At 38.7% G+C, this 20079-nt stretch overlaps 1 long non-coding RNA gene across 1 annotated transcript; it reads left to right on the top strand.

The window, feature by feature from the left end:
- Positions 1 to 9285: 9285 nt before the first annotated feature.
- LOC135744935 (uncharacterized) lies at positions 9286 to 11727 on the top strand. Its single transcript, XR_010530887.2, has 5 exons — positions 9286 to 9327; positions 9840 to 9904; positions 10011 to 10109; positions 10863 to 10970; positions 11704 to 11727. It is a non-coding gene; the product is annotated as an uncharacterized lncRNA (long non-coding RNA).
- Positions 11728 to 20079: the final 8352 nt, after the last annotated feature.

Below are 20079 nucleotides of genomic sequence, written 5' to 3'. Positions count from 1 at the left end.
ACATTTTGCTGACTAAGCCAAAACAGGTAGCATTTGAACTGAATAAATACAGCAAAACTACCTATATTCCTTTCTGAGCGAAGTAGCAGTGCAGCCAGCCACAGGTGCGGTTCCAGAGTGTTCTACGTGGCGCTAAACTGTGGCGCTGTTACAGAATAGCCTAAATTAAAGCATTTTAAGTTGGCGATAAAACATGGGCTAATTATATTTATAATACAGTTATATTTAACTGCTTATAAAGGAATAAATATCAAGAAGTAAATCAATGAAAATTTCTTTATTGGTGAAAATAAAGTAATTATGCAACTGGTCGACCAATGAATTCCCATCTCCTTCGCTGTTTGCTTTCTTCCTCTCTGCAGTTCCATTATAAGGGGGATTGAAGTTTGGGCTCAAGCCCCAGGTTCACTCTCTTTGAAGGTTCACAACTCCCTTCGAGGACAGAAAGCCAAGTTAATTTACCAATAATTATTAAGACTAAATGGCCAGGTGAACTAGTAAACCCTCTTTCAAATCCTTTCACTAGCTTCACTGAATTAATAAACAGAAAACAATCACTGAAAAGATAAATAGTTGAAACACATGAAAGGGGTACACCAGTCATGAAAAAAACTTTTTAACACTTTCTGGTGATTGTAAACTGGGCCAAAGAGGAAGACTGTATAGTACGTATATACAACACATCAAATGATTACAGACTAAATCTACCACAGTAGCCAGTAGAACAAAACTGCACCAGTTAAATTACTTTGATAAGGCTATATAAAAAAAAAAAATTAAAACTTATTAACTTTAATACTAAAGACAGCAGATCTTTTAAACTTAATAGAATAAATGATTAATGCAGTTGTGGTTGCACTACAGTTTCAAAGACAGATAAACAGTTGGTATTTCAAAAGATATCAGAAGCTGATAGTGGCTTTTACTATGCAAATCTGTCAACTTTTAACTTAAACCCGTTCTGATGCCTTAGGCTACAGAAAAGTTAAAGTAATTAAAGTTAAATTCACATTCAGTACTCACTCACTGATTGTTGTCCACCTTGTATTGGTGTCCTTTTGTGGCTTTAAATGAAGTTCAATCAGTTTGGCCTATAACAGTAAAACTCGTTTTGTAGGACTGCAGCATCAGGACCACATAAAACCACACGTAGTTATTTGGCGACGACGTAGTTATCAGACGTGCTTAGTGACGACGTGGTTATCAGACGTGCTTAGAGACGACGTGGGTATCAGACGTGCTTAGTGGCGACGTATGTATCAGAGGTGTTGTACGGCGACGTACATATTTCAGACGTACTAAGTACACGTAATTTTTTATGTGAATTTCGAACATGCGCCGTCGTCACGTCGCCGCCGGTAAACGATTCTTCCATGCACTCGCCGTGACGTCACCGCCGGTCTTACGTCTGCAGTCCCTATCAAATTCATTCAAAACTCCACACGGACTGGCGGCGACGGAAGGTTAGGCTGCTCCTTCTCCTTCTCCAGGTTAGGCTTTGAATTGGCAGCATCCACTCGCCATAGCTTTCCTTAGCTTTTGTTTTGCCCTGTGAGAGGCAAAGGCATGACGTTTGACTGATACAGGCATATAATTACATTTAATAAATTTAACATTCCCACGGCCTGAAGCCCGCGGCGCACCGATGGCCTTTACGTGGATGGTCTCGGCTCACGGGCATTCAACAAAGGGCAGCCCGTTCGCCAACGAATTCGCTCGCGGCCGTACGGCATGAGCTCGGCCGGTGTCGTCCGAACTCGCAAGCTAAGCAGGGTCTGGCCAGGTTAGTTGCTGAATGGGAGATCGCCCCGGTATGCCAGGTGCAATGGTGGTGCACGTTTTATTCATCGGGCGGTGAAGGCTACTTTAGCGGGTCCATATCCAATTATAGAAAATGACGTGTAACCATTATAAAAGCACGAATGAACCTTATGATCGCTGATTAGGTCTACTTCCCAGTTCCCCACATTAGATAAATATTCCTAACTGCATACTATTGTAAACATAATGTAAGAGTGAATTTTAAATCTGCTTATTTCTTACACATGATTTACTCTCTGTTATTGAAGCAAAATATCTAATGTTAACTGCAGTACCTTTCGTAAAAGTTACTCCACGATGAACCTTAAACTTTCTTCGGATAGCAGTGCCCGGCACGGGATCTTTGGCAAAAAAAAAATGGATTTGATTTAAAAGTAAATATGGATTAATCATTTTTTTTACGAAGTTACAGAACTGACCCAGTCATGAAGCAGTGAGTGATTTTCTATTCTTTTAATTGCATTAACTTAAACGACAGAGACTTCGTCGGGTTTGGCTTATTATGAGACCGAATGCAAATAAATGTTTATTCGTTTAAGACATACAGTAACCACTCGTTTACTATGATACTCACCAAGACATTTATTTTGACATGTGAGCATCTGTCCGTTTAAGCCAAAAGACGCGAACTCGCATAAAGCCTAGCCGTGCACACGGGCTATCGGGGGTATACGATCCTAGTCGAGTTTTCAAGTTCAAGGCGGCAGTCCAGTCCAACTAATAATCATACAGTCGCATATGAAGATGAATTAAAGTTTAAAAACACTGCGTTGGGTATTGCTGTGAAAACTGTGCAAACAGAAACCTAAAGGCCAATCTTAGACTTTATTCAGTCCTCAGAAAGACAATTACAATGCACATTTCCAGCCCGTCATGTAGTATTAGCAATGCACGTTAATGTTCTTTTAATTTTTGTTTCTAACAATGTGAAAATGAGAACGAGAAAACTTTATATAAATAAATAGAACCAAATCAGTATTAATTGTAAATAATATTAAATTATTTATGTATTTATTTATATGAATAATTTATTTATATACATTTAGTTGAACCCGCTTGCAACTGATCGTCGTCTTATAGGCTATTACCACTGATCTATAAGGAGAGGGAGATTTTAATAAGGCCTTACAAAGCGAATTGGCGCATATAATTTTCACATCATATTTGTTGTTTTCAAAGAAATACAAAACGTCAACACGATAGATGAATAAATGCAGCACCTTTATTACTTTTTTACTCAACAAGGGCTTTAGCAAATGCTACTTTAAACTAGCCGTAACCAGCGATTCAGGAAAAAATGATCTTGGCTTTTAAACATCTGGAGGGTTTCGCCACCAGTGCTTGGCTTTTGATTTTTCTCCATTCCTCCGTTATTACGTTCGGAGACTTTGCAGGATTTTGTCAGTAGGTTTCAGTAAATTGCTGTCGTTGAACAGCGCTTGCCCTGCAGTTTATTCGTCTACATGCAGCGCAACGCAGACAGATCGACCCGAGGCACCACGTGAGGGCAGCTTTCGAATTGTCCCCGCAATGAGCTGACGTCACACGTCCAGTCTGCGCATGTGTCTAACGGACCTTCGGTTTGTAATAACTTGATTCTGATTGGCCAGTGCGATACGCACACGTCATACAATCAACACGCTTGTTTACCTGTCAGTCTGGCAGCTTTCCTTAGCTTTTGTTTTGCCCTGTGAGAGGCAAAGGCATGACGTTTGACTGATACAGGAATATAATTACATTTAATAAATTTAACATTCCCACGGCCTGAAGCCCGCGGCGCACCGATGGCCTTTACGTGGATGGTCTCGGCTCACGGGCATTCAACAAAGGGCAGCCCGTTCGCCAACGAATTCGCTCGCGGCCGTACGGCATGAGCTCGGCCGGTGTCGTCCGAACTCGCAAGCTAAGCAGGGTCTGGCCAGGTTAGTTGCTGAATGGGAGATCGCCCCGGTATGCCAGGTGCAATGGTGGTGCACGGTTTTTTCATCGGGCGGTGAAGGCTACTTTAGCGGGTCCATATCCCATTATAGAAAATGACGTGTAACCATTATAAAAGCACGAATGAACCTTATGATCGCTGATTAGGTCTACTTCCCAGTTCCCCACATTAGATAAATATTCCTAACTGCATACTATTGTAAACATAATGTAAGAGTGAATTTTAAACCTGCTTATTTCTTACACATGATTTACTCTCTGTTATTGAAGCAAAATATCTAATGTTAACTGCAGTACCTTTCGTAAAAGTTACTCCACGATGAACCTTAAACTTTCTTCGGATAGCAGTGCCCGGCACGGGATCTTTGGCAAAAAAAAAATGGATTTGATTTAAAAGTAAATATGGATTAATCATTTTTTTTACGAAGTTACAGAACTGACCCAGTCATGAAGCAGTGAGTGATTTTCTATTCTTTTAATTGCATTAACTTAAACGACAGAGACTTCGTCGGGTTTGGCTTATTATGAGACCGAATGCAAATAAATGTTTATTCGTTTAAGACATACAGTAACCACTCGTTTACTATGATACTCACCAAGACATTTATTTTGACATGTGAGCATCTGTCCGTTTAAGCCAAAAGAAGCGAACTCGCATACAGCCTAGCCGTGCACACGTGCTATCGGGGGTATACGATCCTAGTCGAGTTTTCAAGTTCAAGGCGGCAGTCCAGTCCAACTAATAATCATACAGTCGCATATGAAGATGAATTAAAGTTTAAAAACACTGCGTTGGGTATTGCTGTGAAAACTGTGCAAACAGAAACCTAAAGGCCAATCTTAGACTTTATTCAGTCCTCAGAAAGACAATTACAATGCACATTTCCAGCCCGTCATGTAGTATTAGCAATGCACGTTAATGTTCTTTTAATTTTTGTTTCTAACAATGTGAAAATGAGAACGAGAAAACTTTATATAAATAAATAGAACCAAATCAGTATTAATTGTAAATAATATTAAATTATTTATGTATTTATTTATATGAATAATTTATTTATATACATTTAGTTGAACACGCTTGCAACTGATCGTCGTCTTATAGGCTATTACCACTGATCTATAAGGAGAGGGAGATTTTAATGAGGCCTTACAAAGCGAATTGGCGCATATAATTTTCACATCATATTTGTTGTTTTCAAAGAAATACAAAACGTCAACACGATAGATGAATAAATGCAGCACCTTTATTACTTTTTTACTCAACAAGGGCTTTAGCAAATGCTACTTTAAACTAGCCGTAACCAGCGATTCAGGAAAAAATGATCTTGGCTTTTAAACATCTGGAGGGTTTCGCCACCAGTGCTTGGCTTTTGATTTTTCTCCATTCCTCCGTTATTACGTTCGGAGACTTTGCAGGATTTTGTCAGTAGGTTTCAGTAAATTGCTGTCGTTGAACAGCGCTTGCCCTGCAGTTTATTCGTCTACATGCAGCGCAACGCAGACAGATCGACCCGAGGCACCACGTGAGGGCAGCTTTCGAATTGTCCCCGCAATGAGCTGACGTCACACGTCCAGTCTGCGCATGTGTCCAACGGACCTTCGGTTTGTAATAACTTGATTCTGATTGGCCAGTGCGATACGCACACGTCATGCAATCAACACGCTTGTTTACCTGTCAGTCTGGCAGCTTTCCTTAGCTTTTGTTTTGCCCTGTGAGAGGCAAAGGCATGACGTTTGACTGATACAGGAATATAATTACATTTAATAAATTTAACATTCCCACGGCCTGAAGCCCGCGGCGCACCGATGGCCTTTACGTGGATGGTCTCGGCTCACGGGCATTCAACAAAGGGCAGCCCGTTCGCCAACGAATTCGCTCGCGGCCGTACGGCATGAGCTCGGCCGGTGTCGTCCGAACTCGCAAGCTAAGCAGGGTCTGGCCAGGTTAGTTGCTGAATGGGAGATCGCCCCGGTATGCCAGGTGCAATGGTGGTGCACGTTTTTTTCATCGGGCGGTGAAGGCTACTTTAGCGGGTCCATATCCCATTATAGAAAATGACGTGTAACCATTATAAAACCACGAATGAACCTTCCCAGCAAGCAATAGCCGTCATTTCAACGTCTCGTTTCAGTATAGACCCGATATAGCCGGGCTGTGCCTAGCCCACTTCTAGCCCAATTAAACTTTAATTTGGTTACATGTGGTTTTTGACAAAATAATTTGTGAGATGGATGCTATTTTATCATGTAAGCAAAGTTAACAGCGATTACAAGGTATTTCTTTTCATTTCTTTAAAGTGTTTTATGCATCGTCTGTACGTAGTCATAATTTAGCTCATAAATAGACCGACTACGAATAAACCACGTTTAGCCCAGAAATAACCATGAATTTAATTACATGTTGTTTTGCCAAAATTATTTGTGAGATGTATGATATTTAATAATGTAAACAAAGTTCAAAGCAATTAAGGTATTTTGTTCCATTTCTTTAAAGTGTTTTATGCACCGTCTGTACTTAGCCACTATTTAGCTTACAAATAGACCGACTACGAATAACCCACGTTTAGCCCAGAAATAACCATTAATTTAATTACATGTTGTTTTGCCAAAATGATTTGTGAGATGTATGATATTTAATCATGTAAACAAAGTTCAAAGCGATAAGGTATTTTGTTTCATTTCTTTAAAGTGTTTTATACACCGTCTGTACTAGCCACTATTTAGCTCACAAATAGACCGACTACGAATAACCCACGTTTAGCTCAGAAATAACCATTAATTTAATTACATGTGGTTTTTGCCAAAATAACTTGTATGGTATGTCATTGTAAGCAAAGTTAACAGCGATTACAAGGTTTGTTTAATTTCTTTAAAGTGTTTTATGCACCGTCGTACATATAGCCACTATTTAGCTCATAAATAGACCGACTACGAACAAACCATGTTTAGCCCAAAATAACCTTGAATTTAATAAAATGTTGTTTTTGCCAAAATAACTTGCAAAAATTGTGATATTTTATCAGGCATGCAAAGACACCAGTGAATTTAAGATGTTTGGTTTTATTTATCTTATCTGAATATCTGCTGTCACGCATAACATTCATTATTTGACCGTATTTCAAAGATAAACAAAATCCAGTTACAACTCCGAACCGCTAGATGGCAGCAGTACACAAACACGGGGCCAAATCTCACGAGAAAGATTTCCGCTGTTTGAAAAGCAACAACATCAGCGAGCAGCCACGAGTTTTTAAATCATGCAGAAATGATATATTAACAGAAGTTTTTATTAGTTTATATAGATTAAAGAATGTGGGAATACTGGTGAGATTTGTATGGGTTCCAGCCCATGTTGGGATTCAGGGCAATGAAGTGGTTGATCAAATGGCTAAAGAAGCACTACAACTGAATAACATCAATTTAACAGTAAGTTTGAGTAGGGTAGAAGGGAAATCGATTATTAAACAAGCATGTAAAGATATGTGGCAGGTATCTTGGGATTTATGTATGAAGGGAAGACATTTTTATAACATACAAGGTAAATTAAAGCAAAGCAATATAAATCATAATATAAGTAGGAGGGAATATATAATATTTACAAGATTAAGAATGGGACATACTAGGCTCAATGCAAATAATTACATAATAGGTAAACACAATTCAGGTCTTTGTGATGGGTGTCAGGAAAGGGAGACAGTGGAACATGTTTTAATGACATGTGTGAAATACCAGCAGGAAAGAATATTGTACATTAGAGAAGTTCAAGAAATGGGGATTACAGAATTTACAATGGGCAATATTTTAAATGAAGGGACATACACGGGTAGGCTAATAAGAGCATTAATGAGGTTTTTAAAAAACATTTCGGTAATTCATAGAGTTTAATCTGAGTCATGCAGACTTTCCTTGTCACACTCCAGTACAGTAGGTGGCGGTATGCACCTTTCAGTTGGTTTGCAACCCGCCAGTAAACCCACAAAAGAAGAAGAAGAAGAAGAAGAGCAGCCACGAGTTTTTAAATCATGCAGAAATGATATATTAACAGAAGTTTTTATTAGTTTATATAGATTAAAGAATGTGGGAATACTGGTGAGATTTGTATGGGTTCCAGCCCATGTTGGGATTCAGGGCAATGAAGTGGTTGATCAAATGGCTAAAGAAGCACTACAACTGAATAACATCAATTTAACAGTAAGTTTGAGTAGGGTAGAAGGGAAATCGATTATTAAACAAGCATGTAAAGATATGTGGCAGGTATCTTGGGATTTATGTATGAAGGGAAGACATTTTTATAACATACAAGGTAAATTAAAGCAAAGCAATATAAATCATAATATAAGTAGGAGGGAATATATAATATTTACAAGATTAAGAATGGGACATACTAGGCTCAATGCAAATAATTACATAATAGGTAAACACAATTCAGGTCTTTGTGATGGGTGTCAGGAAAGGGAGACAGTGGAACATGTTTTAATGACATGTGTGAAATACCAGCAGGAAAGAATATTGTACATTAGAGAAGTTCAAGAAATGGGGATTACAGAATTTACAATGGGCAATATTTTAAATGAAGGGACATACACGGGTAGGCTAATAAGAGCATTAATGAGGTTTTTAAAAAACATTTCGGTAATTCATAGAGTTTAATCTGAGTCATGCAGACTTTCCTTGTCACACTCCAGTACAGTAGGTGGCGGTATGCACCTTTCAGTTGGTTTGCAACCCGCCAGTAAACCCACAAAAGAAGAAGAAGAAGAAGAAGAGCAGCCACGAGTTTTTAAATCATGCAGAAATGATATATTAACAGAAGTTTTTATTAGTTTATATAGATTAAAGAATGTGGGAATACTGGTGAGATTTGTATGGGTTCCAGCCCATGTTGGGATTCAGGGCAATGAAGTGGTTGATCAAATGGCTAAAGAAGCACTACAACTGAATAACATCAATTTAACAGTAAGTTTGAGTAGGGTAGAAGGGAAATCGATTATTAAACAAGCATGTAAAGATATGTGGCAGGTATCTTGGGATTTATGTATGAAGGGAAGACATTTTTATAACATACAAGGTAAATTAAAGCAAAGCAATATAAATCATAATATAAGTAGGAGGGAATATATAATATTTACAAGATTAAGAATGGGACATACTAGGCTCAATGCAAATAATTACATAATAGGTAAACACAATTCAGGTCTTTGTGATGGGTGTCAGGAAAGGGAGACAGTGGAACATGTTTTAATGACATGTGTGAAATACCAGCAGGAAAGAATATTGTACATTAGAGAAGTTCAAGAAATGGGGATTACAGAATTTACAATGGGCAATATTTTAAATGAAGGGACATACACGGGTAGGCTAATAAGAGCATTAATGAGGTTTTTAAAAAACATTTCGGTAATTCATAGAGTTTAATCTGAGTCATGCAGACTTTCCTTGTCACACTCCAGTACAGTAGGTGGCGGTATGCACCTTTCAGTTGGTTTGCAACCCGCCAGTAAACCCACAAAAGAAGAAGAAGAAGAAGAGCAGCCACGAGGAAAGCATGTACCACACTTGTTTGGTCTTGTAAGTTTTTTATTATGATTTTATTTTACATGTGTTTAAAATTGATTTACTTTATTTGTTGTTGGAATCGCGACATTCTTGCGGGTAACTTAACAGTATAACGTAGTAAAGTAACCCATGTTTTATAAAACCTAAACAGTACAACCTGCAATGTAATAAAATAGTGGAGGTAAATGAGTCTATGTAACGTTACACTGAAGATTTACATGAGTGATTTGTAGGCTGCTTTTTAGTAACAGCAGTAACTTAGCTAAGTTATTACTGTGTTGCTTACAGTAAAGTAGGCAGTGTTGTGCTTTACAATTATGCATGCAGAGATAGATTGTGGGGGAAAGCTATTTTCCATAATGGATTTAACTTACAGGCCTTCAGTCTGTTGGAAAAAAGAGTTTTATTGTGTTAGTGAGGGAAAACTTGCAGGTCAGTGGGCATTAACCTTTAAGGTTGGTAAACACTTGTACACTGAAGCATACAATACTGTACAATTACTGACATAGGCATGTGCTAGTCAGGTGTCAAAGCTCTGCGAAACTGGAGGGAGAAACTTGAGAGACCGTGCCGGAAGAATGCTAGACAGGTAAATTCTCTAAACATGCAATATTAATCAGACATTGTGGTGTTCATGTGGTCACAAAAAATATTTCAGTCTGCAACTGTTAACGACATTGTCTTTTGTATTTTAGAGTTCACTAAAATTCATTAATTTCAAAGTTCAACATTAATGGTGGTGGTCCACTGCAGAAGCAAGCATTTGAAAAAACATCACTTCTCAGTTATTAAAGGTAAGTGTGTTTGTATGTAGTTTTAGGCTGAATGGTGTTTCACAAAATAATACTTTTAAAATGACATTAGGTTATGTGAGGAGTAATTGACGACAGTCCGGTACTGCCTTAAAATTTTTTAAATATTAAAAGCCCCAGATTAAATTACTCTTTGCCGATACAACAGTTTACTCATCCACACAATATTGTTTAGATGTTTTATTTTTAGACATTTGACAGGTTTTATGTCAATAAGATTGTATTGTGAATATTTTATGCTTGGCATCTTAAAGGGCAGGGTATTTGATTTTGAAAAATACTAACTTTAGCCTACACGCACCAACCAGAAGCACACTCCTATCTCATTAACCAGTAAGACTGACAAAGTGAATAACATTACCAAAATGACCAAATAAACAACTGTTTTTAATCCGAAATAAATACAGCACGTTTAGAAATTTGAAAAGATAAATATCATTACACTAATTCGTAAACAAACTACATAAGCAACAAGTTTCATTAAAATACAATCTGAATCCATCAAAATAGAATCACACTGCATACCTACCTTTCCAAAAGAAACACTGCAAAACGACCCTTTCAGACCTGTAGCTGTTTCCATCTTGCAGAAAAGCAGTGAACTTACCAATGTTAATTTGGGTTTTCCCTCTTTGCTCATCCAGATGTTTTTTTGTTGTTTCAAAATGTCTTTCGTTTTGTAGCTCCTGTGTCAATTCAGCAGGAAAATGTATTTGATTCTCCCTATTTTTACAGAGCGTGAACAGGTTCTGAAGTGGCATGCAAAACACGTTCACAGAAGAGGGGCAAAAATTGTATGCGTCCAATTATGGGCCGGAATGAGATTCTGGCAGTATGATAACCGTAAGCAAAAATACCACGGTGTTGTGGTTTTGCCATTGTGACACTAAAATGTGTTATTTTCAAATGTCTGCATATTAAAACATCAACTTTTCAACTGGACACAATACATTTTATTTTTAAGCAACAAACAACGTTTATGCCAGGTAAAAATAAAGCCTTTAAATGATAATATTCTTTCAATTGTAAATTTAAACATGAATTCAATTACATGATTTAATTCACTTTGTGTAAACACAGTTCATACATTGAAAACGGTATCACAGAAAATTTTTGTGGTTTTTTAAAAACCTTGACTCTGAAAATCTCAGTATACCTTCAAACCGGTAACTGGCCCATGCCCACGCCCAATTATTGCATTCGGTCAGGGTTCAATGATTTGTTGAACGTTTTTTGGTCCTACGCCTTTTATAGATGACACAAATATATAAAAATACACATTTAGACAACTTAACATAGTGAGAGCTATCAATATTTGAGGAGACTTTCAACCAGCATAACTAAAAAAAATTCTGGATCAAAATCAGATACCCTGCCTTTAAGCCTCTTTTGCTAGTTCCAAAAATGTCATTAAACACACGCAGAGAAACATGCACTTCTGTTAGTAATGAGAACGGTATGATTACTGTTGCCTGTCAATATTAATATATGACTTTTTCAAAAGAGAATGACTATCACATTTAACATTAAGCAGAAATACTTGTCTCATGCATTCTTTTCATATCATATTTGGCAGATGCTGTGTTGAACAACTTCCCAGCAGCAACATAACTGGAAGTGAAGGATGCAATGGGGGCATTTCAAACAGGCACCAGGGAGCACGGGGGGGGGGGGGGTATAGAAATTAGTACAATTAATAAGTTGACGTGAACTGAAGATAGTTTGTTAATGTTTAGATGTAATTTCATTTTTAAAATTGTATTTTGTTATATATGCTTTTATTTTGTTACTGTTTTTATTCTTTTTGTTAAAAGTAGTTTTTCTTCATTTGGTCTTATCTGAATTTCTATTGTATTAACAATATTTTTTGTAATAAATTGCATGATTGCATGTTTATGAGAACCTTTTTTAATGGATTAAAAAGAATTCTTTAGCCATTCTTTTGTTCTTTATTAGACACACACGTGTAGTCGTTTAATAGCCGTCTATTTAACGGCTAGTCTATTCTTGGGCTATGATAGACGTCTACTAGATTTTCACTGACAGCCCAAAATTAGCCTTGTTTTAGCCTAGACCCACATTCACCGTCTATTAGACGTATATATGTAGACGTTTAATAGCCGTCTATTTGATGACTAGTCTATTTCTTGGGCTATGATAGACGTCTACTAGATTTTCACTGACAGCCCAAAATTAGCCTTGTTTTAGCCTAGACGTCAGGGGGGTGTTTAGACGGCTATTAGACGTCTATTAGCCGCAAAATTGCTTGCTGGGTTATGATCGCTGATTAGGTCTACTTCCCAGTTCCCCACATTAGATAAATATTCCTAACTGCATACTATTGTAAACATAATGTAAGAGTGAATTTTAAACCTGCTTATTTCTTACACATGATTTACTCTCTGTTATTGAAGCAAAATATCTAATGTTAACTGCAGTACCTTTCGTAAAAGTTACTCCACGATGAACCTTAAACTTTCTTCGGATAGCAGTGCCCGGCACGGGATCTTTGGCAAAAAAAATGGATTTGATTTAAAAGTAAATATGGATTAATCATTTTTTTTACGAAGTTACAGAACTGACCCAGTCATGAAGCAGTGAGTGATTTTCTATTCTTTTAATTGCATTAACTTAAACGACAGAGACTTCGTCGGGTTTGGCTTATTATGAGACCGAATGCAAATAAATGTTTATTCGTTTAAGACATACAGTAACCACTCGTTTACTATGATACTCACCAAGACATTTATTTTGACATGTGAGCATCTGTCCGTTTAAGCCAAAAGACGCGAACTCGCATAAAGCCTAGCCGTGCACACGGGCTATCGGGGGTATACGATCCTAGTCGAGTTTTCAAGTTCAAGGCGGCAGTCCAGTCCAACTAATAATCATACAGTCGCATATGAAGATGAATTAAAGTTTAAAAACACTGCGTTGGGTATTGCTGTGAAAACTGTGCAAACAGAAACCTAAAGGCCAATCTTAGACTTTATTCAGTCCTCAGAAAGACAATTACAATGCACATTTCCAGCCCATCATGTAGTATTAGCAATGCACGTTAATGTTCTTTTAATTTTTGTTTCTAACAATGTGAAAATGAGAACGAGAAAACTTTATATAAATAAATAGAACCAAATCAGTATTAATTGTAAATAATATTAAATTATTTATGTATTTATTTATATGAATAATTTATTTATATACATTTAGTTGAACACGCTTGCAACTGATCGTCGTCTTATAGGCTATTACCACTGATCTATAAGGAGAGGGAGATTTTAATAAGGCCTTACAAAGCGAATTGGCGCATATAATTTTCACATCATATTTGTTGTTTTCAAAGAAATACAAAACGTCAACACGATAGATGAATAAATGCAGCACCTTTATTACTTTTTTACTCAACAAGGGCTTTAGCAAATGCTACTTTAAACTAGCCGTAACCAGCGATTCAGGAAAAAATGATCTTGGCTTTTAAACATCTGGAGGGTTTCGCCACCAGTGCTTGGCTTTTGATTTTTCTCCATTCCTCCGTTATTACGTTCGGAGACTTTGCAGGATTTTGTCAGTAGGTTTCAGTAAATTGCTGTCGTTGAACAGCGCTTGCCCTGCAGTTTATTCGTCTACATGCAGCGCAACGCAGACAGATCGACCCGAGGCACCACGTGAGGGCAGCTTTCGAATTGTCCCCGCAATGAGCTGACGTCACACGTCCAGTCTGCGCATGTGTCTAACGGACCTTCGGTTTGTAATAACTTGATTCTGATTGGCCAGTGCGATACGCACACGTCATGCAATCAACACGCTTGTTTACCTGTCAGTCTGGCAGCTTTCCTTAGCTTTTGTTTTGCCCTGTGAGAGGCAAAGGCATGACGTTTGACTGATACAGGAATATAATTACATTTAATAAATTTAACATTCCCACGGCCTGAAGCCCGCGGCGCACCGATGGCCTTTACGTGGATGGTCTCGGCTCACGGGCATTCAACAAAGGGCAGCCCGTTCGCCAACGAATTCGCTCGCGGCCGTACGGCATGAGCTCGGCCGGTGTCGTCCGAACTCGCAAGCTAAGCAGGGTCTGGCCAGGTTAGTTGCTGAATGGGAGATCGCCCCGGTATGCCAGGTGCAATGGTGGTGCACGTTTTTTTCATCGGGCGGTGAAGGCTACTTTAGCGGGTCCATATCCCATTATAGAAAATGACGTGTAACCATTATAAAAGCACGAATGAACCTTATGATCGCTGATTAGGTCTACTTCCCAGTTCCCCACATTAGATAAATATTCCTAACTGCATACTATTGTAAACATAATGTAAGAGTGAATTTTAAACCTGCTTATTTCTTACACATGATTTACTCTCTGTTATTGAAGCAAAATATCTAATGTTAACTGCAGTACCTTTCGTAAAAGTTACTCCACGATGAACCTTAAACTTTCTTCGGATAGCAGTGCCCGGCACGGGATCTTTGGCAAAAAAAATGGATTTGATTTAAAAGTAAATATGGATTAATCATTTTTTTTACGAAGTTACAGAACTGACCCAGTCATGAAGCAGTGAGTGATTTTCTATTCTTTTAATTGCATTAACTTAAACGACAGAGACTTCGTCGGGTTTGGCTTATTATGAGACCGAATGCAAATAAATGTTTATTCGTTTAAGACATACAGTAACCACTCGTTTACTATGATACTCACCAAGACATTTATTTTGACATGTGAGCATCTGTCCGTTTAAGCCAAAAGACGCGAACTCGCATAAAGCCTAGCCGTGCACACGGGCTATCGGGGGTATACGATCCTAGTCGAGTTTTCAAGTTCAAGGCGGCAGTCCAGTCCAACTAATAATCATACAGTCGCATATGAAGATGAATTAAAGTTTAAAAACACTGCGTTGGGTATTGCTGTGAAAACTGTGCAAACAGAAACCTAAAGGCCAATCTTAGACTTTATTCAGTCCTCAGAAAGACAATTACAATGCACATTTCCAGCCCATCATGTAGTATTAGCAATGCACGTTAATGTTCTTTTAATTTTTGTTTCTAACAATGTGAAAATGAGAACGAGAAAACTTTATATAAATAAATAGAACCAAATCAGTATTAATTGTAAATAATATTAAATTATTTATGTATTTATTTATATGAATAATTTATTTATATACATTTAGTTGAACCCGCTTGCAACTGATCGTCGTCTTATAGGCTATTACCACTGATCTATAAGGAGAGGGAGATTTTAATAAGGCCTTACAAAGCGAATTGGCGCATATAATTTTCACATCATATTTGTTGTTTTCAAAGAAATACAAAACGTCAACACGATAGATGAATAAATGCAGCACCTTTATTACTTTTTTACTCAACAAGGGCTTTAGCAAATGCTACTTTAAACTAGCCGTAACCAGCGATTCAGGAAAAAATGATCTTGGCTTTTAAACATCTGGAGGGTTTCGCCACCAGTGCTTGGCTTTTGATTTTTCTCCATTCCTCCGTTATTACGTTCGGAGACTTTGCAGGATTTTGTCAGTAGGTTTCAGTAAATTGCTGTCGTTGAACAGCGCTTGCCCTGCAGTTTATTCGTCTACATGCAGCGCAACGCAGACAGATCGACCCGAGGCACCACGTGAGGGCAGCTTTCGAATTGTCCCCGCAATGAGCTGACGTCACACGTCCAGTCTGCGCATGTGTCTAACGGACCTTCGGTTTGTAATAACTTGATTCTGATTGGCCAGTGCGATACGCACACGTCATGCAATCAACACGCTTGTTTACCTGTCAGTCTGGCAGCTTTCCTTAGCTTTTGTTTTGCCCTGTGAGAGGCAAAGGCATGACGTTTGACTGATACAGGAATATAATTACATTTAATAAATTTAACATTCCCACGGCCTGAAGCCCGCGGCGCACCGATGGCCTTTACGTGGATGGTCTCGGCTCACGGGCATTCAACAAAGGGCAGCCCGTTCGCCAACGAATTCGCTCGCGGCCGTACGGCATGAGCTCGGCCGGTGTCGTCCGAACTCGCAAGCTAAGCAGGGTCTGGCCAGGTTAGTTGCTGAATGGGAGATCGCCCCGGTATGCCAGGTGCAATGGTGGTGCACGTTTTTTTCATCGGGCGGTGAAGGCTACTTTAGCGGGTCCATATCCCATTATAGAAAATGACGTGTAACCATTATAAAAGCACGAATGAACCTTATGATCGCTGATTAGGTCTACTTCCCAGTTCCCCACATTAGATAAATATTCCTAACTGCATACTATTGTAAACATAATGTAAGAGTGAATTTTAAACCTGCTTATTTCTTACACATGATTTACTCTCTGTTATTGAAGCAAAATATCTAATGTTAACTGCAGTACCTTTCGTAAAAGTTACTCCACGATGAACCTTAAACTTTCTTCGGATAGCAGTGCCCGGCACGGGATCTTTGGCAAAAAAAATGGATTTGATTTAAAAGTAAATATGGATTAATCATTTTTTTTACGAAGTTACAGAACTGACCCAGTCATGAAGCAGTGAGTGATTTTCTATTCTTTTAATTGCATTAACTTAAACGACAGAGACTTCGTCGGGTTTGGCTTATTATGAGACCGAATGCAAATAAATGTTTATTCGTTTAAGACATACAGTAACCACTCGTTTACTATGATACTCACCAAGACATTTATTTTGACATGTGAGCATCTGTCCGTTTAAGCCAAAAGACGCGAACTCGCATAAAGCCTAGCCGTGCACACGGGCTATCGGGGGTATACGATCCTAGTCGAGTTTTCAAGTTCAAGGCGGCAGTCCAGTCCAACTAATAATCATACAGTCGCATATGAAGATGAATTAAAGTTTAAAAACACTGCGTTGGGTATTGCTGTGAAAACTGTGCAAACAGAAACCTAAAGGCCAATCTTAGACTTTATTCAGTCCTCAGAAAGACAATTACAATGCACATTTCCAGCCCATCATGTAGTATTAGCAATGCACGTTAATGTTCTTTTAATTTTTGTTTCTAACAATGTGAAAATGAGAACGAGAAAACTTTATATAAATAAATAGAACCAAATCAGTATTAATTGTAAATAATATTAAATTATTTATGTATTTATTTATATGAATAATTTATTTATATACATTTAGTTGAACCCGCTTGCAACTGATCGTCGTCTTATAGGCTATTACCACTGATCTATAAGGAGAGGGAGATTTTAATAAGGCCTTACAAAGCGAATTGGCGCATATAATTTTCACATCATATTTGTTGTTTTCAAAGAAATACAAAACGTCAACACGATAGATGAATAAATGCAGCACCTTTATTACTTTTTTACTCAACAAGGGCTTTAGCAAATGCTACTTTAAACTAGCCGTAACCAGCGATTCAGGAAAAAATGATCTTGGCTTTTAAACATCTGGAGGGTTTCGCCACCAGTGCTTGGCTTTTGATTTTTCTCCATTCCTCCGTTATTACGTTCGGAGACTTTGCAGGATTTTGTCAGTAGGTTTCAGTAAATTGCTGTCGTTGAACAGCGCTTGCCCTGCAGTTTATTCGTCTACATGCAGCGCAACGCAGACAGATCGACCCGAGGCACCACGTGAGGGCAGCTTTCGAATTGTCCCCGCAATGAGCTGACGTCACACGTCCAGTCTGCGCATGTGTCTAACGGACCTTCGGTTTGTAATAACTTGATTCTGATTGGCCAGTGCGATACGCACACGTCATGCAATCAACACGCTTGTTTACCTGTCAGTCTGGCAGCTTTCCTTAGCTTTTGTTTTGCCCTGTGAGAGGCAAAGGCATGACGTTTGACTGATACAGGAATATAATTACATTTAATAAATTTAACATTCCCACGGCCTGAAGCCCGCGGCGCACCGATGGCCTTTACGTGGATGGTCTCGGCTCACGGGCATTCAACAAAGGGCAGCCCGTTCGCCAACGAATTCGCTCGCGGCCGTACGGCATGAGCTCGGCCGGTGTCGTCCGAACTCGCAAGCTAAGCAGGGTCTGGCCAGGTTAGTTGCTGAATGGGAGATCGCCCCGGTATGCCAGGTGCAATGGTGGTGCACGTTTTTTTCATCGGGCGGTGAAGGCTACTTTAGCGGGTCCATATCCCATTATAGAAAATGACGTGTAACCATTATAAAAGCACGAATGAACCTTATGATCGCTGATTAGGTCTACTTCCCAGTTCCCCACATTAGATAAATATTCCTAACTGCATACTATTGTAAACATAATGTAAGAGTGAATTTTAAACCTGCTTATTTCTTACACATGATTTACTCTCTGTTATTGAAGCAAAATATCTAATGTTAACTGCAGTACCTTTCGTAAAAGTTACTCCACGATGAACCTTAAACTTTCTTCGGATAGCAGTGCCCGGCACGGGATCTTTGGCAAAAAAAAAATGGATTTGATTTAAAAGTAAATATGGATTAATCATTTTTTTTACGAAGTTACAGAACTGACCCAGTCATGAAGCAGTGAGTGATTTTCTATTCTTTTAATTGCATTAACTTAAACGACAGAGACTTCGTCGGGTTTGGCTTATTATGAGACCGAATGCAAATAAATGTTTATTCGTTTAAGACATACAGTAACCACTCGTTTACTATGATACTCACCAAGACATTTATTTTGACATGTGAGCATCTGTCCGTTTAAGCCAAAAGACGCGAACTCGCATAAAGCCTAGCCGTGCACACGGGCTATCGGGGGTATACGATCCTAGTCGAGTTTTCAAGTTCAAGGCGGCAGTCCAGTCCAACTAATAATCATACAGTCGCATATGAAGATGAATTAAAGTTTAAAAACACTGCGTTGGGTATTGCTGTGAAAACTGTGCAAACAGAAACCTAAAGGCCAATCTTAGACTTTATTCAGTCCTCAGAAAGACAATTACAATGCACATTTCCAGCCCGTCATGTAGTATTAGCAATGCACGTTAATGTTCTTTTAATTTTTGTTTCTAACAATGTGAAAATGAGAACGAGAAAACTTTATATAAATAAATAGAACCAAATCAGTATTAATTGTAAATAATATTAAATTATTTATGTATTTATTTATATGAATAATTTATTTATATACATTTAGTTGAACCCGCTTGCAACTGATCGTCGTCTTATAGGCTATTACCACTGATCTATAAGGAGAGGGAGATTTTAATAAGGCCTTACAAAGCGAATTGGCGCATATAATTTTCACATCATATTTGTTGTTTTCAAAGAAATACAAAACGTCAACACGATAGATGAATAAATGCAGCACCTTTATTACTTTTTTACTCAACAAGGGCTTTAGCAAATGCTACTTTAAACTAGCCGTAACCAGCGATTCAGGAAAAAATGATCTTGGCTTTTAAACATCTGGAGGGTTTCGCCACCAGTGCTTGGCTTTTGATTTTTCTCCATTTCTCCGTTATTACGTTCGGAGACTTTGCAGGATTTTGTCAGTAGGTTTCAGTAAATTGCTGTCGTTGAACAGCGCTTGCCCTGAAGTTTATTCGTCTACATGCAGAGCAACGCAGACAGATCGACCCGAGGCACCACGTGAGGGCAGCTTTCGAATTGTCCCCGCAATGAGCTGACGTCACACGTCCAGTCTGCGCATGTGTCTAACGGACCTTCGGTTTGTAATAACTTGATTCTGATTGGCCAGTGCGATACGCACACGTCATGCAATCAACACGCTTGTTTACCTGTCAGTCTGGCAGCTTTCCTTAGCTTTTGTTTTGCCCTGTGAGAGGCAAAGGCATGACGTTTGACTGATACAGGAATATAATTACATTTAATAAATTTAACATTCCCACGGCCTGAAGCCCGCGGCGCACCGATGGCCTTTACGTGGATGGTCTCGGCTCACGGGCATTCAACAAAGGGCAGCCCGTTCGCCAACGAATTCGCTCGCGGCCGTACGGCATGAGCTCGGCCGGTGTCGTCCGAACTCGCAAGCTAAGCAGG

Source organism: Paramisgurnus dabryanus, chromosome 3, assembly GCF_030506205.2.
Source record: "Paramisgurnus dabryanus chromosome 3, PD_genome_1.1, whole genome shotgun sequence".
Classification (NCBI taxonomy): Eukaryota; Metazoa; Chordata; class Actinopteri; order Cypriniformes; family Cobitidae; genus Paramisgurnus; species Paramisgurnus dabryanus.
The sequence above is the reverse complement of the archived record's forward strand: the minus strand, read 5'-3'. Positions and strand labels throughout refer to the sequence as shown.